We start from the raw sequence: 12,812 nt of genomic DNA on the forward strand, positions 1-12,812 counted from the left end.
TCGCTCAAACCCCCTGCATCATTAAAGCGATTCAAGACCCGTGAATCCGCGGGCGCGGAAATTAGGTCGCAACCGCCAATAAGAAGGCGCCAATTTCATCTCCCTGCTACGTCGAGGTTTTAACAACTTGCTATTATTAACAGAAGTAATAAACGATCACATCCCGTTACAGGTTTTAATTGATAAGCAGGGAGAAATCTTAATGAATCTACGTGTCGTCATAAATTATATTATTCGGCGTCAAAATAAGGAAAATAAAATAAGAAAGTGTAACTGCACTTATCACGAGTATGTTTCGCACAAGGAAATCTTTTGATTAGCCAAAGCTAAAGTGCCAACCTTGGTTGATTTCTTTCGGTTTAACACGCTAATTGCTTGAAAAAATTACCGCTAATTGCCGCTCTTATTCGCACCACTGCCGATCGATCGTTACAAGCGCGACGGCGTGGTGCATTATTGCTCCAGTAAGTCGCTGCCAAATTTCTGTTGGCGGTCCGACGTTAAATATAGTCGCCATTGAGGGGTCGGCGCCGCGAAGGGTCGAATCAAGGATCGAGATCCCCAACTACAGTCGACACAGTGACGGTTTCGTTAGCGGCCGTTTCATTTCGCGGGCGCTTCTCTCTTTGGGTGAAACGTCACAATCTACGATCGTCAAAGTGTCGCGCGTTTCCGCGCGAAAATGGCATCCAAAGCAGAGTGATGAGCCCCCGTCTGTCGCGATAAATCTTGGGGGTGATTGATCAACCGGATCAATTTCGCGAAAGATCCCTGATAATCCCAGACTCCCTCGCTCTCTTTCTCTTTCTGTCTCTGTACGTCTCTTTCTCTCCGCTCAATCAATACCCGCTCGCGCAATCGCGCTTATTTTAGACCGATGAGTTGTTTTTAACGTGTTCGATTAACGCGCAAATAACATACTACGTATATTTTTACGCCGGTGTATAATCCGCATTTTTCTTTCCTCCTTCGCGATCCACGCGACAATTCGTCGCTGTTTACTAATTGATGTTTACTTGCCAAGGAGTTAATCGCTATGATTTTTTTGAACGCGCCTACTCGCGCACGCACGTATATGTACGCGATATCCGTAAATAAAACACACTGTGCGTGTGTATGCGTGTCGATTATTTTCACGGTGACGTAACACGCGCTACTGTTTAATTAAAACTGCTATAAATACGTATACAGTGTATTTTTAATTCGCTCAATCCCACGCACAGTAGGAAGGCAGAGAGAGAGAGAGAGAGAGAGAGAGAGAGAGAGAGAGGGGGGGGGGGGGGGGGAGAGGAAGGGAGGAAGAGCCGAGAGATGAAGACATTTCCTTGCAGCCCGCGTTTGTCGTAATGCGCGAGCAAACGCGAGGCGTCGGTAGATGTTTCGTTGGCGATTCAGCTTCCCCTCTCTGCCCTCAAGCTCGTTCACATGCACCTTATCAGGCCCATCGACCGGACGAAGCGTTCGCTCGCTCGAGGGATTAATTAAGAAACGTGATTTCTGCAATTCCAACGCTGCCACCATCGCCACCATCGACACCGCCGTCGCCGTCGCCACCACCGCCATTGTAATCAACGCCAGACTGGTGAATGAGGTCCGAAGATCGTCGCCTGCCCACGAGAATGATTCACGCTGCCTACGCAATTTACTACGTCGCTGTAAGTGAGAGTTCGCCCGCCCGTCATAAACAATCGATAGACCCACTGCACAAGCAGCCGCTTGTTTATCACAAACAACCGGCTTTGCCGATTGATTTGTCCTACCTCGCTATCACTCCTTGGTCACGCCGAGCACGCGTGCCGTACCGATACGGTAACGGTTGTATGTGTTCCTGGAATGTAAAAAGTATTATCGTATTGCTCTCTCTTTTACTTCAAAAGTAACACAATTCAAAAAAATATTTTTTGAGCCATTAGCATAATGAGTTAAGTAAACATTATTCTATCAATCGTTAAAAACGAACTAAAAAACTTTATTAAAAAATTATTAAATTAAAAAAGAGTAATATTTTAAGGATTGTGAAACGAAAATAACAAAAATTTTATTTGATTATAATAAGAATAAATTCTTTTTGTCAATAGAATGTTTGATTAATCAATAATCTTTTGTTAAATTGAAAAATACCTTTTCTCCTTTTCTGGGAAATTTAATTCAGTTGTGTTACTTTTCAAGTAAGGGAATGATATTGTATCACTACGTCATGGTCTCCAAGTTATACTCTTACGGATATCACTAAAGTCCATTCTACAATTGCATAAGTCGTATGTTATTGTATTTGTAAGAATTGACCAATCACAGTAAAATGTGAAGACATGTGTTCGACTTCGATTGGTCAATTCTTTCAACTACACTAACGTAATTGTATGAATGGGCTTAAAGGCCAGATATAGATAAAGTGTCGACTAATTATTATTATGTGTCGTTTATGGAAAATTCTTATTAAAGTATATAACCGCGCGTACATGGATAAATATGATACAATTTTAATTGTTTCCATAAACGACACAACAACTGTTCGACACTTTATTATATATCGCGTGCTCTTTACCTAAAGAGTTAAAATTTCCTAGAAGTGTACCTTTCGAAACTACTACCTTTGCCAAGGAAAGAAATCAATAAATTAATGAGATTCATTTTCGTGCATGACCATGGAATTGTATTAACGTAAGATCAATGTATTGGTCCTTATATATTAACTTACTGGTGCACTTGCACAAATTCGACACTGACTCCCGAAGGAAATTTAGAATTTACAGTCACACATCACTTCGCATTTCTCTCGCGATTAACGCGGTCACGCAACGAGCGTGCTATATTCGTCGCGACTAATTACCGTGACCGGTTTTGTTCCTTCTTCACGATTTCCGATCGATAAATCGCCAATCCTGAGTTCGAGGGAACGTTTATCAGGACACCTCGTAACGCGCGCGGCTTGCTATCGCGACCGATTTCCCTCGAATTCCCGATTAATTAGTCACGTAAACGCTGGATACCGTACCTGGCAATCGGTGTTCTGGAATTCGATGATTGGAGTAGCGGAATTTTACGCCGCGTATGTCGATCGCGTAGATGTCAATCGGCGTGCGAAATTTTAGCACCCGAACTGAAAACAACAACGTAATATCGGAAATACCATGGCAATGACGAATCCCAGGGTTGTTATGCGCGAGAGAAAAGTGCGACTTTTATCCGTCTAGCACAATCCAAGGTGCACTTCATTTAAATTCATACACTTTTGTTCGCACTATCGAAAGGTCGACTGTTATGATCGACTGATATATAAAGAATGAACGGTTTTTGCTAAAGTATCTAAAAATTTAACTATAGGTGCAGATCTGAAAATAATTTTGTTGGACCATCAAAATAATATATAGGAAACTTGAACATGACGAACAATACTACAAAAAGCATTTTGACATTTTAACAACTCTTGAACATCCTGCATCGCTCTCTCTGTTAAATTTATAATGCCAAACATCTATATAATTTAAGTTATTTGTAATCATTACTGTAGGTCTATATTTTTAATCATTTTTATACTATAGGTTAGTACCGAGTACATCGTTAATTTAAAACAATGGAGTTACATAATTTGACTTAAGAATATGCATTAAATTTTATTTAAATTTACTTCCTAAATGTATATTTAGTGCTTACTAGTTAATATGGACGTTGTTTACTTTGAAATTAACCATAGAAATGGATTGATTTGTATTTCGAGATATACATGGAAATTAAAAATAAAATGTTATTTAACTCAAAGAATTGCGTTACCTTTGCTCCTTAATTGGCTATATCTGTGTAACTGTAAAGTCCCCAACAAAATTATTTTCAGGTCTATATGTCTAACTATTATAAATTTTTAGATACTTCAGAAAAATCGTAAAAATAATTTTGTTAGACCATTAAAATAATTATATACGTCACTCAAGCTGATTGCTGAACGTCAAAACTTTTTATGGCCATACTTATACTTGAACGTCTTACATAATTATTTTAATGATTTAGCAAAATTATATTTTCAGATTTGTATCTAACTAAATTTTTAAATATTTTAACAAAATTGTTTCTTCCAAGTTTATTTTTTTGAAAGAATTTAGAGCCATTTTTTTTCATAAGAAACAGAAAGACATTAGCCTTTAATTACCGCTGGAGTTAATGACGGTCGTAAACTCGGCGGCCAAGGGAGGATAAAACGGAAGTGATATTGACATTTCGGGATCGCGGTGTGCGTCGCAATCGGCGTAATTTCGATTATTATGACAATTGCGCACGGTACTGTTTGCAGACGCTCCTTTATTTGCGCCGCGTGCCGGCTGCCCGCTCCGCCGTGTACAAGTTCCCTCGCGCGCATTCATTAATTAGCCGAGCATTTGTTTAGTGCTATTTGAATGCGGCCAACGCTCTTTCGGACCGGCGATCCAACAAAGGCGAGGTAGTTATTGTTACGATAATTTTATCGCGTATCATTATGACACACGGGCGTCGTGTGATAGTACACAACTCTCCTACGTGGGCGATCGACCGCTACGGCTTATGTTCAAGTTACGTTGCGGTCAAGAAAGCTGCGGCACGTTATTCCTTTCGCGAAGCGGTAGTCGTTCGCCGCCTCGTAATAAACAGTCTTGATAAATGAATAATGACGCGCTCACGCACGGCGCGGCCGCGCGTAACATCCGCGTAGCGATTTAATGCGGGGGTTGAAAGAATTATGGCGCTTCTTCGGCCACTTCAATTCTACCAGTTCCTCCGACGGGAATTCGTACAAATCTGAATTAAATTACCGTACAATTATCATCAATAAATCACCGATGCAACTAGACCTCCACGAAGAGCTCTGTAGTTACCCTCGTGCGTTGCTCGAAGCAATTATGGGGGGAGTTATCTTTTTAAATATGGAATATTTTCGTGTGCGATATTTTAAAAATGTATATTAAATGTCCAATTTTTTGCTCTTCGATACTTCGTTTTAATTGTCGGCCCGTAAATATCTATCCTGCACGAAAGAACACTTTACCTGAAGAGTATCTAAAAAAATATAACTGCAGATAATAGATCTGAAAATAATTTTGTTGGTCTATCAAAATAATTACGTATAGGACGCTCGAACTGGTTGCTAAAATGTCCAAACCTTTTACAACACTATTTATCACGTTTGAGCTTCCTACATAATTATTTAGATGGTCAACAACATTATTTTTAGATTTGTCTCTGCCTACTCCCACCTACATAGAAATCCAATGCTATTATTCTTCGATCTATCATAAAGTAGGATTAATATAGGGACAGTCATATTTATTGTTGAAAAAGAAGAATATTTTAGTCTTAAATAACAAATTCTTAAATCTAAAATAAAATGATGAAGCATATATCGATTTTGCGCCAAGTATTATGGCATCGTGTGCGTTATAACATCAGATAAAAATTTATTTTAAACTTAAAAGTATGTAAACTTGAAGTTATATGTATATACGTTACTTTTGTTTCAAGCAACATATCAATCTTATTTCGTCCCGAAAAATTTTATTTCACGGCTTATCCGGATGTTTCCACGGAATTCAATGACGGATAAATTGCAGCAGGGAGAGAGGAAGAAAGAAACGGTCGCGTTTCGTTTGTTGTGCTGCGAACGAATTATGACGCGTTAATGCGCTATACATTTCCGCTTTCGTCGGCCAGTACCGACCTGACGATTAGATTCCCACGATTCGAGCCGCGGAATAATCGTGAATGCGCGAGCATGAATGCCGATCGGATTAGTCACTCGTGACCGATTTTCCAGCAGATTTTCTGGCACCGGCGTGTACACGCGTGCGAGTCGAGCGAGCCGTTATAGAAGACGCGCGTTCGTCCGTTCGCGCATATACCGGGTGCGCTAAATACGCGCTTCCGCATTGTGATGCTGCGCGGCTGCGCCGCCGCGCCGCCGAGGATAGAGTCACGACCCCGATTCCGCACATCCTTAATTACGCGTCATATCCAGCAGAGGCTCGCATCTGCAGTTCGCTTATCTCTCTCTCTCTCTCTCCCTCCCCCTCTTTTTCTGTCTCCTCGTGGCTCGAAGCAGAAGGAAAGTTGTCTACGACTGAAATTTCGTAATCTATTTTTACCTGCTCGCAAATTTCTCCAATGTCTCTCTTGCCTTTTTTACCGTGTCATATCTATCGTATTTAATTCAAAACTTGATAATCAAAGCTTTGTTAGAGCATGATGTTACTCGATTATCGATTATAATAGCAGGATTGAAAGAATTGCTTTGTAAAAGTAGTTAGTTACAGTCACTTAGGAAGTAACGAGTCGTTACTTTTCGAATCTTTTCTGTAACGTTTTCCAATTTTTTATTTCGTTATTTTAAATACAAAAATCTTACATATAACATTACTAAATTTTTATTTTATTTATTTACTAAATATTCAATTATGGGTTAGATTATTTAATTAAAATTTGGATTAATATTTAGATGCGTGCATATACTAAAAGGATTTTAATTTCATTCGTAATACAGACAGAGTGTCATGATTATCAGAAATAAAGATATATTCCAATCACAAAAAATAATCATTGATTATTATTGTTTACTGGACATTTGATTTTGCTCAATTTGTATGTTGAAATTAATTATCTGTTTGATATAAAGTAACTGTAAAAGTAACTATTAAATTGATTACTAAAAATGTAACTAAGTTAAATTACAGTTATCGATGAAAGAGAGAGAGAGAAAAGGAAGTTATAGTTATTGAAGAAAAGTAACTCCTAACTGTAACTCGGTTGCAAGTAACGAGTTACTTCCTATCTCTGTATAATAGTATATTACATTAGTGTATCAATTAAGATATTTAATATAGTTTACCACTTTACACGGTGAATAATTCTCTTTAATTATTTGCGCTCTGCGTTCTGTAATTATTTGTAGCCATCGTAGCGCAGCATTTTGCATTGATCCGGGTACATAATGAGAAGGAAAGAAGGAATATCACGCTATTACGTAATCTTTTTAGTCACTTAATTTAGAACCGTCGTGTTTTGCTAATCCCGCCTTTTGTCGTCGTCGGGCAACAATCTCGTGACCGGCTCTCCGCCGCACCTCGCACTTCCTCGTGCGAAAATATTCCGTGGTCGGAATTTTGGAGTCTGCATTATCATCCCGTCAAGGTGGGGATCGACGACGACAATGACGCGATCATGCAAACAATGATTCGACTGTTCTCACTGCGCAGCGCGTATTTGAAAGTCGCGAACGGCCTTCGTCGAGAGAGCCGAGATCGAGAGAAAGAGAAAGGGCGGCGGGGAAGGGATGGGATGTGACGGCGATCGCGGGGGATCGTCCAAAGGGGAACAAGGATTTCTGTTCATTGACATACCAGAACGGCCGTTGCTGATTTCGCAAAAGTGTATTTTCGCGCGCTAATTTGTGCGAAGAAAGAGAGAGGGAGAGAGAAAAAGAAATTCTCACGTCTCGACAACACGGACTACGACAACAACGTACGGTTGTTCCTTGCGACAACGCAGCCAAGTATACGACGATGACGGTAGCGTGGAGTTCGATGACTACGCGACAAATTCTGCGGAAACCTCCCAAGAGAGTGTCAAGTGTATTAAGTTGTTGACGCCACGCACATGGGAATTTCACCCTTGACGTAAAAATATTTTGAATTCAACGGCGACGCGGGAGAAAATATTATTACATCATCAATAATATTTTTCCAAACACGAAATCTTTTTATGATACGTAGAGAGGGGGGGGGGGGGGAAGGGGAAGAAAGTGAGATCATGATGGTGTTATTTGCAGAGCATATTTTATCGTATTATTGTTTTTAAAACATCTTGATATTGCGCTGACGGACCTTGTCAGCATTGATTTGCCTTGGCTTGCCTCGACTTTATAATAAAAACAGTAAAACTATTTTTAGAAGAATTTTTGCCTGCGCTCTCAGTGCGCATAATCTTACCTGCATCTTCGAGAGAGACCTCCCAAGAATGGGAGGTCTCTATTTCAAAAGAAATTGATGAGAGTCCAAAGAACTTTCTTTTTTTTTCTTTGTTCCTTTGTTATCATTTCCGGTCATTCTCTTAAATGATCTTACAAATCCCTGACATGGCGTACATATTTTACGTTTATTATCATGTGTCAGTGGTCAGAATGCAGTGGGCATTTTGAATCTACGGAGGCCTATGTGCGTTTACAGCCGCACGAATGTGCGGATCGAAGGAAATTGTTTCGTTGTTCCGTCGTGGTCGCTGATTAATCTGCGCCAGTCTCTCGAAGAGACACTGTTTTTCACGATTATTAATATCCGACCTATTCACTTAATAATAGTATTGTCCCGGCACGCGGGATTCGCACGTCTTGATATCTTATTTACGCAACGAGCGCGCCTTACGGGCGACAAAGTCCAAGAGAGGATCTGCCGCGTTGTTGTTGACTCTTCCGCGAATCACAAGTATTATCATACCATTCGGTGAATAATTGCTGGCCGTTTATATATCGTTGTTATGCACGCGTCGCAGCATCCCGAAGATTTCTTTTTTTCTCTCTCTCTTTCTCTCTCTCTCCCTCTCTCTCCATCACTTGTTCTGTCTTTCTCGCTGTGGAAACGTTCAGCTCGATATATCGCGTTGCATGGACGTTTCCTCTGCCAGCGGCCTTTCACGCAGGTCTAAAAATTAAATAAAAAGTAGAAAAGACAGAGCGAGGAACAGCTGGTATTCCCGACCGCAGGAAAACCGATGGATCAGCTGCGCAGTTGAAGAGTTTTGTTTGACATTATCTAAAATCTCCTTCGTACTTGTTCATATTTGTTTAGGAACACAAGAGTGTGACGTTATGAAAACAAAGCATAGAATCTCAGACTAGGATTTTACGCGACATTGTCAAATCTAATTACATATATAAAATTATAATATAGCTTTATATATATATAAAAAATATACCTATAAATTAAGTTACATTGATTTATTTTAATATTTCTATATACACCATATACACATACAGTCTGTCTCAAATTTTTCGAACTTATTTTCTGTGAGATAACTAATTGTAAGCTACATCTATTAAAATAATATAGGAATCTGTTTTCTCTGTTAAAATTTAATTCTGGTTCTGCTACGTTTCTCTACTTATGTACATTATTTATTTACTGTGATATCAAAATAAAAATGCATTTTTGACACTTATTGAGAAAAATAAACATAATAATCTTAAAAGGTGTCCTAAACTATCCATCTACTATTTTCCTATATGATTATTTTCTGTTTCCAAAGTCGAGTATAGAACTGAAAAGATAACATTCTAAAACAATGTCAATAACTGTGAGATATAGAAAGTTTTTCGAAGTCATTGCCCCTATTTCAAAAAAAGTTTATCATTAGAAATATTTGTAGAGAGAGAGAGATATTTCGCTCGGTGAAGACATTTTAAAGATATTATTAAAGATATTTCTAGAAATTGTATGATTACTATTATATAAAGACTGTATTACTTCAGATGGAACGTATTTTGAATAATTAATAAATAAAATTACATAAGAAATTACATTTTTCAACCAAGTTTAGAAACTTTTGAGACAGACATGTATACGTGTGTGTGTAAAAATATTTTCAAAGAAAAGTGAGAAACAAAAAACCAGAGAGAAATCTTTCCATACGATCTATGGAAGATTCTCTTCGCAAAGTGTACCTTCCCGTAAGGTTTCCGTGTTTTCCGTGTCTCTCATAATGTGGCTCCTAATTAACCGTCATCTTCAACGTTATCGTCGCGTCATGTGGGCTCCGCTACGTACTCGTATGGGTCACGCGGCGTCGCCATTACGCAACATTGTACAATATTTGCCGTGCGATTTGCAGACAGGCGTATGCGCGCGTGTACGTATGTACACACTGCGGATTGTCGCTGACGTAGTGCATTCCTGAGATTACAGGTGGACTACTTTTCAGAAACGTCGGCCGATAAACCGCGGCGTGTTCTCCGCTATCGATCTCGTACACGCCTCCTGCTCGCCGCATGTCGGCCGCACCAGAAGATTATCTATCGGCGCGTCAGGAAGATTTACGGAAGGGAACGTGCACGGCCACCGCATCGACGATGATCGACGATCGTGACCGTTCGCGCCCAATCACTCCGTCTATATTAATAAATTATAAGCGGATTCGAAGTAACTGGACTACCACGCTCTGAGAGAACAGTTTTCGCTATTAGTATAAATATTCAAATTGTAATACTCACACAAAAATATTATTTTAGGTACAATTACGATACGAATTGACATCGATGAGAATAAATCTAATCAAATAAGAGAAATCCTATATATTCGGTCAAAGATCTTGGTGCTTAAATATTTTTCTGTGAATTTATGTATATATTTCTGATTCTTAATATTTTTGATGTTAATAAACATCTTTATAAGAATATTAATCTGATGTTATAACGAGAATTTTAAATTATTAAGCACCAAAACCTCCTTTGAGAAAAATTTGTCTTATATTAATAAAATACATATGTACTATATATGTTATTGATCATAAATTATTACATCTATTTATTTCTTTTTAATATACTATAAAACAAGATACATATATAAAATATTTAATAATATTACAAACGAAGCTTTTAACTATTATTTTACTTACAGTAAAATACTTAAGTGACTGCGGTTAGTGACAAATATTTGAAACACTTTTCTCTCGGTGCATACGATATTAGGAATTTCAAGAATTGTAGGACACAACAACACAGGATGTGACCGTGTAAAACGTAAAAGCTTAGAGTATTGTGAGACAGGGCTTTCCTGCTGTGTTTTCGGACTCGTTTCTATTCTTGGCTCAGACGCATTCCACCGTCATTGTGTACCTGCTTGACTAGAGATTATCATTTTGACGATTGTATAAAAGCTTTTTCAGTGCGGAAAAGTTGAAAGGCGCTTTGGAATCACAGGTACCTATAGCTGAGAGACCGAAAAAGGGCGGGAAGAGTATCGGGTGTAGATACGACCCGAGGGCTTCGGAGCGCGTATACCACCAACCGGCCGTTTTCCGAAGTCTCGGAGGAATCCGAGAACCGACCGGATGCAACTCCAGAATGGGAATGCAAGCGGCCGCGCGCGGCGCGGCGCGTGTATGAGGCTCCGTTACTCGCGTATCGAGTATTTCCCAGAACGCGACTATAAACAAACAAACACATCGAGTTGGTGGGATAAGGAGAGCCGGAGAAAGAGAGAGATGATGACGGAGAAAGAAGGGGGAGCGGCGGGAGAAGGGTGGCAGGGAGGAAGAGAGAGAGAGAGAGAGGGCAGCGCGCCGCGCGTGTGATCAGTGCACTCCCTTCCAAAGCGACGAGAGAGTGCACCGACGAGGAGCAGCCAGCCGTCGCGCGTTGTACGCCGGACGTAGGAGAGGGTACGCGAGGGGGGGTGACAGGGGCAGGCTTGATCCTGGCGCCGTCGGTTGAGGGGAACCCCCCTCCTCCCCGTTCCCCTCTTCGCCAATTGCGCGACCGGTGCATGCGCCGTGCGTGGGGTTTCCCTGGTTTCCCCCGCTGTCCGCCGGGCGCGAAAACCGTCGGCGGTACCCCACCACGGTACGCGCATCGCGTATACACGGCTTCCCCTCCGACGCTCGCTCCGTTCGAAATCGCAAACGTAAAGTCGTCGTCATCGTCGCGGACGAAACGGCGACGCGACGGTGACAAACAGTCGACGCTGTTTACCATCGATATAATGCCGAAGGTATCGGGGAGCGGATGAGCAAGAAGCTTTTCGCTTAACGCCCTACGGCGTCTCCCTATACTGCGGCATCAGGAGAGGGAGGAGGGCGGAGGTGGTGGATTTTACGGGTTTTATGCCGCGCTTCTTCCATCCGCGGTAGCTGCGCGCCCGTCCGGGGTCATTAATCTCGCGCTAACGCGAGAGAGAGCGACTACTCTCTCGTAAATTCTGAGCGTTCTCTCGAAACTCTGGCGGACGCGCACGCAACGCATTCCATTTTTCCATCCCGGCCCTTTTTGGCTCGGAATGCCGAAGAAACGAGGAGAGAGAGAGAGAGAGGAAGCGTGACTCCGATAAGGCAAGTTCTCCGGCGGTGCCTCCGTTCGCAATTTTCGCACTTGACCGTAGGACTCGAGCGTGCTTTACGATCCGCGGTAAGATTACCGGCGCGACGCGTTACGATGACGGCGACGGCGGTGGCGGTGGCGGCGGCGGCGGCGGCGGAGGGGGTGACAGGAGGAGGCGGTAGGGGGGAGGGAGAAGGAGCGCGCGTTACCCCTCACGCGGTGACGCCCCACCACCGCTCCCGGATGCGGACCCCCGTGCGTCAGATGGTGGGGAGCCGACGGCTCCCGGAGTGGGGAGAGCTGCTGGCGGAGAAGTGCCTTGCCGCCAACTCGGGCCGATCCCTCGTGGTGGGGAGAAAGCGCGGGTTAGCAGCCCGGACACGCCAACCGTCGGATTCAGTAAGCGAACGGCTCTCAACGGCCACGAACGTGTTTTTCGTTCTTCGGTTCCCGCGCATGCATATATATATATACACACGTAACGGCGATATATATATATATATGTGTAACTATCCGAGACTGACCCGCGAGAAACAACACTCGTCGTCGGGAGTAACGCAGTCGGTGATCGGCGACGACGTGACGACCAACAGTTAGTCAGATCGTGTAACAACAGCTATACACCGCGACACAGATCCGCTTTTCGAGTAATTACAACAACCATCCGTCAAACCATCCATCTCCGCGATCAAAACAAAAAATAAGACCATAGAAAAAGTTCTTCCATCCCGTTCTACAAAAAAACTATCTCCCCTCCCGCCTCCCCCCC

At 41.8% G+C, this 12,812-nt stretch overlaps 1 protein-coding gene across 1 annotated transcript in view; it reads left to right on the forward strand.

Moving 5' to 3' along the window:
- The first annotated feature begins 1,620 nt into the window (after nt 1-1,620).
- Pdk1 (Phosphoinositide-dependent kinase 1) overlaps nt 1,621-12,812 on the forward strand; it is a 27,802-nt gene continuing 16,610 nt past the window's right edge. The window contains exon 1 of the mRNA XM_018541566.1: nt 1,621-1,655. The gene's annotated coding sequence lies outside the window, so the exon portion shown is untranslated. The remainder of the gene's footprint in view (nt 1,656-12,812) is intronic.

This window comes from Cyphomyrmex costatus, unplaced genomic scaffold, assembly GCF_001594065.2.
Source record: "Cyphomyrmex costatus isolate MS0001 unplaced genomic scaffold, Ccosl1.0 scaffold29, whole genome shotgun sequence".
Taxonomy (NCBI): Eukaryota; Metazoa; Arthropoda; class Insecta; order Hymenoptera; family Formicidae; genus Cyphomyrmex; species Cyphomyrmex costatus.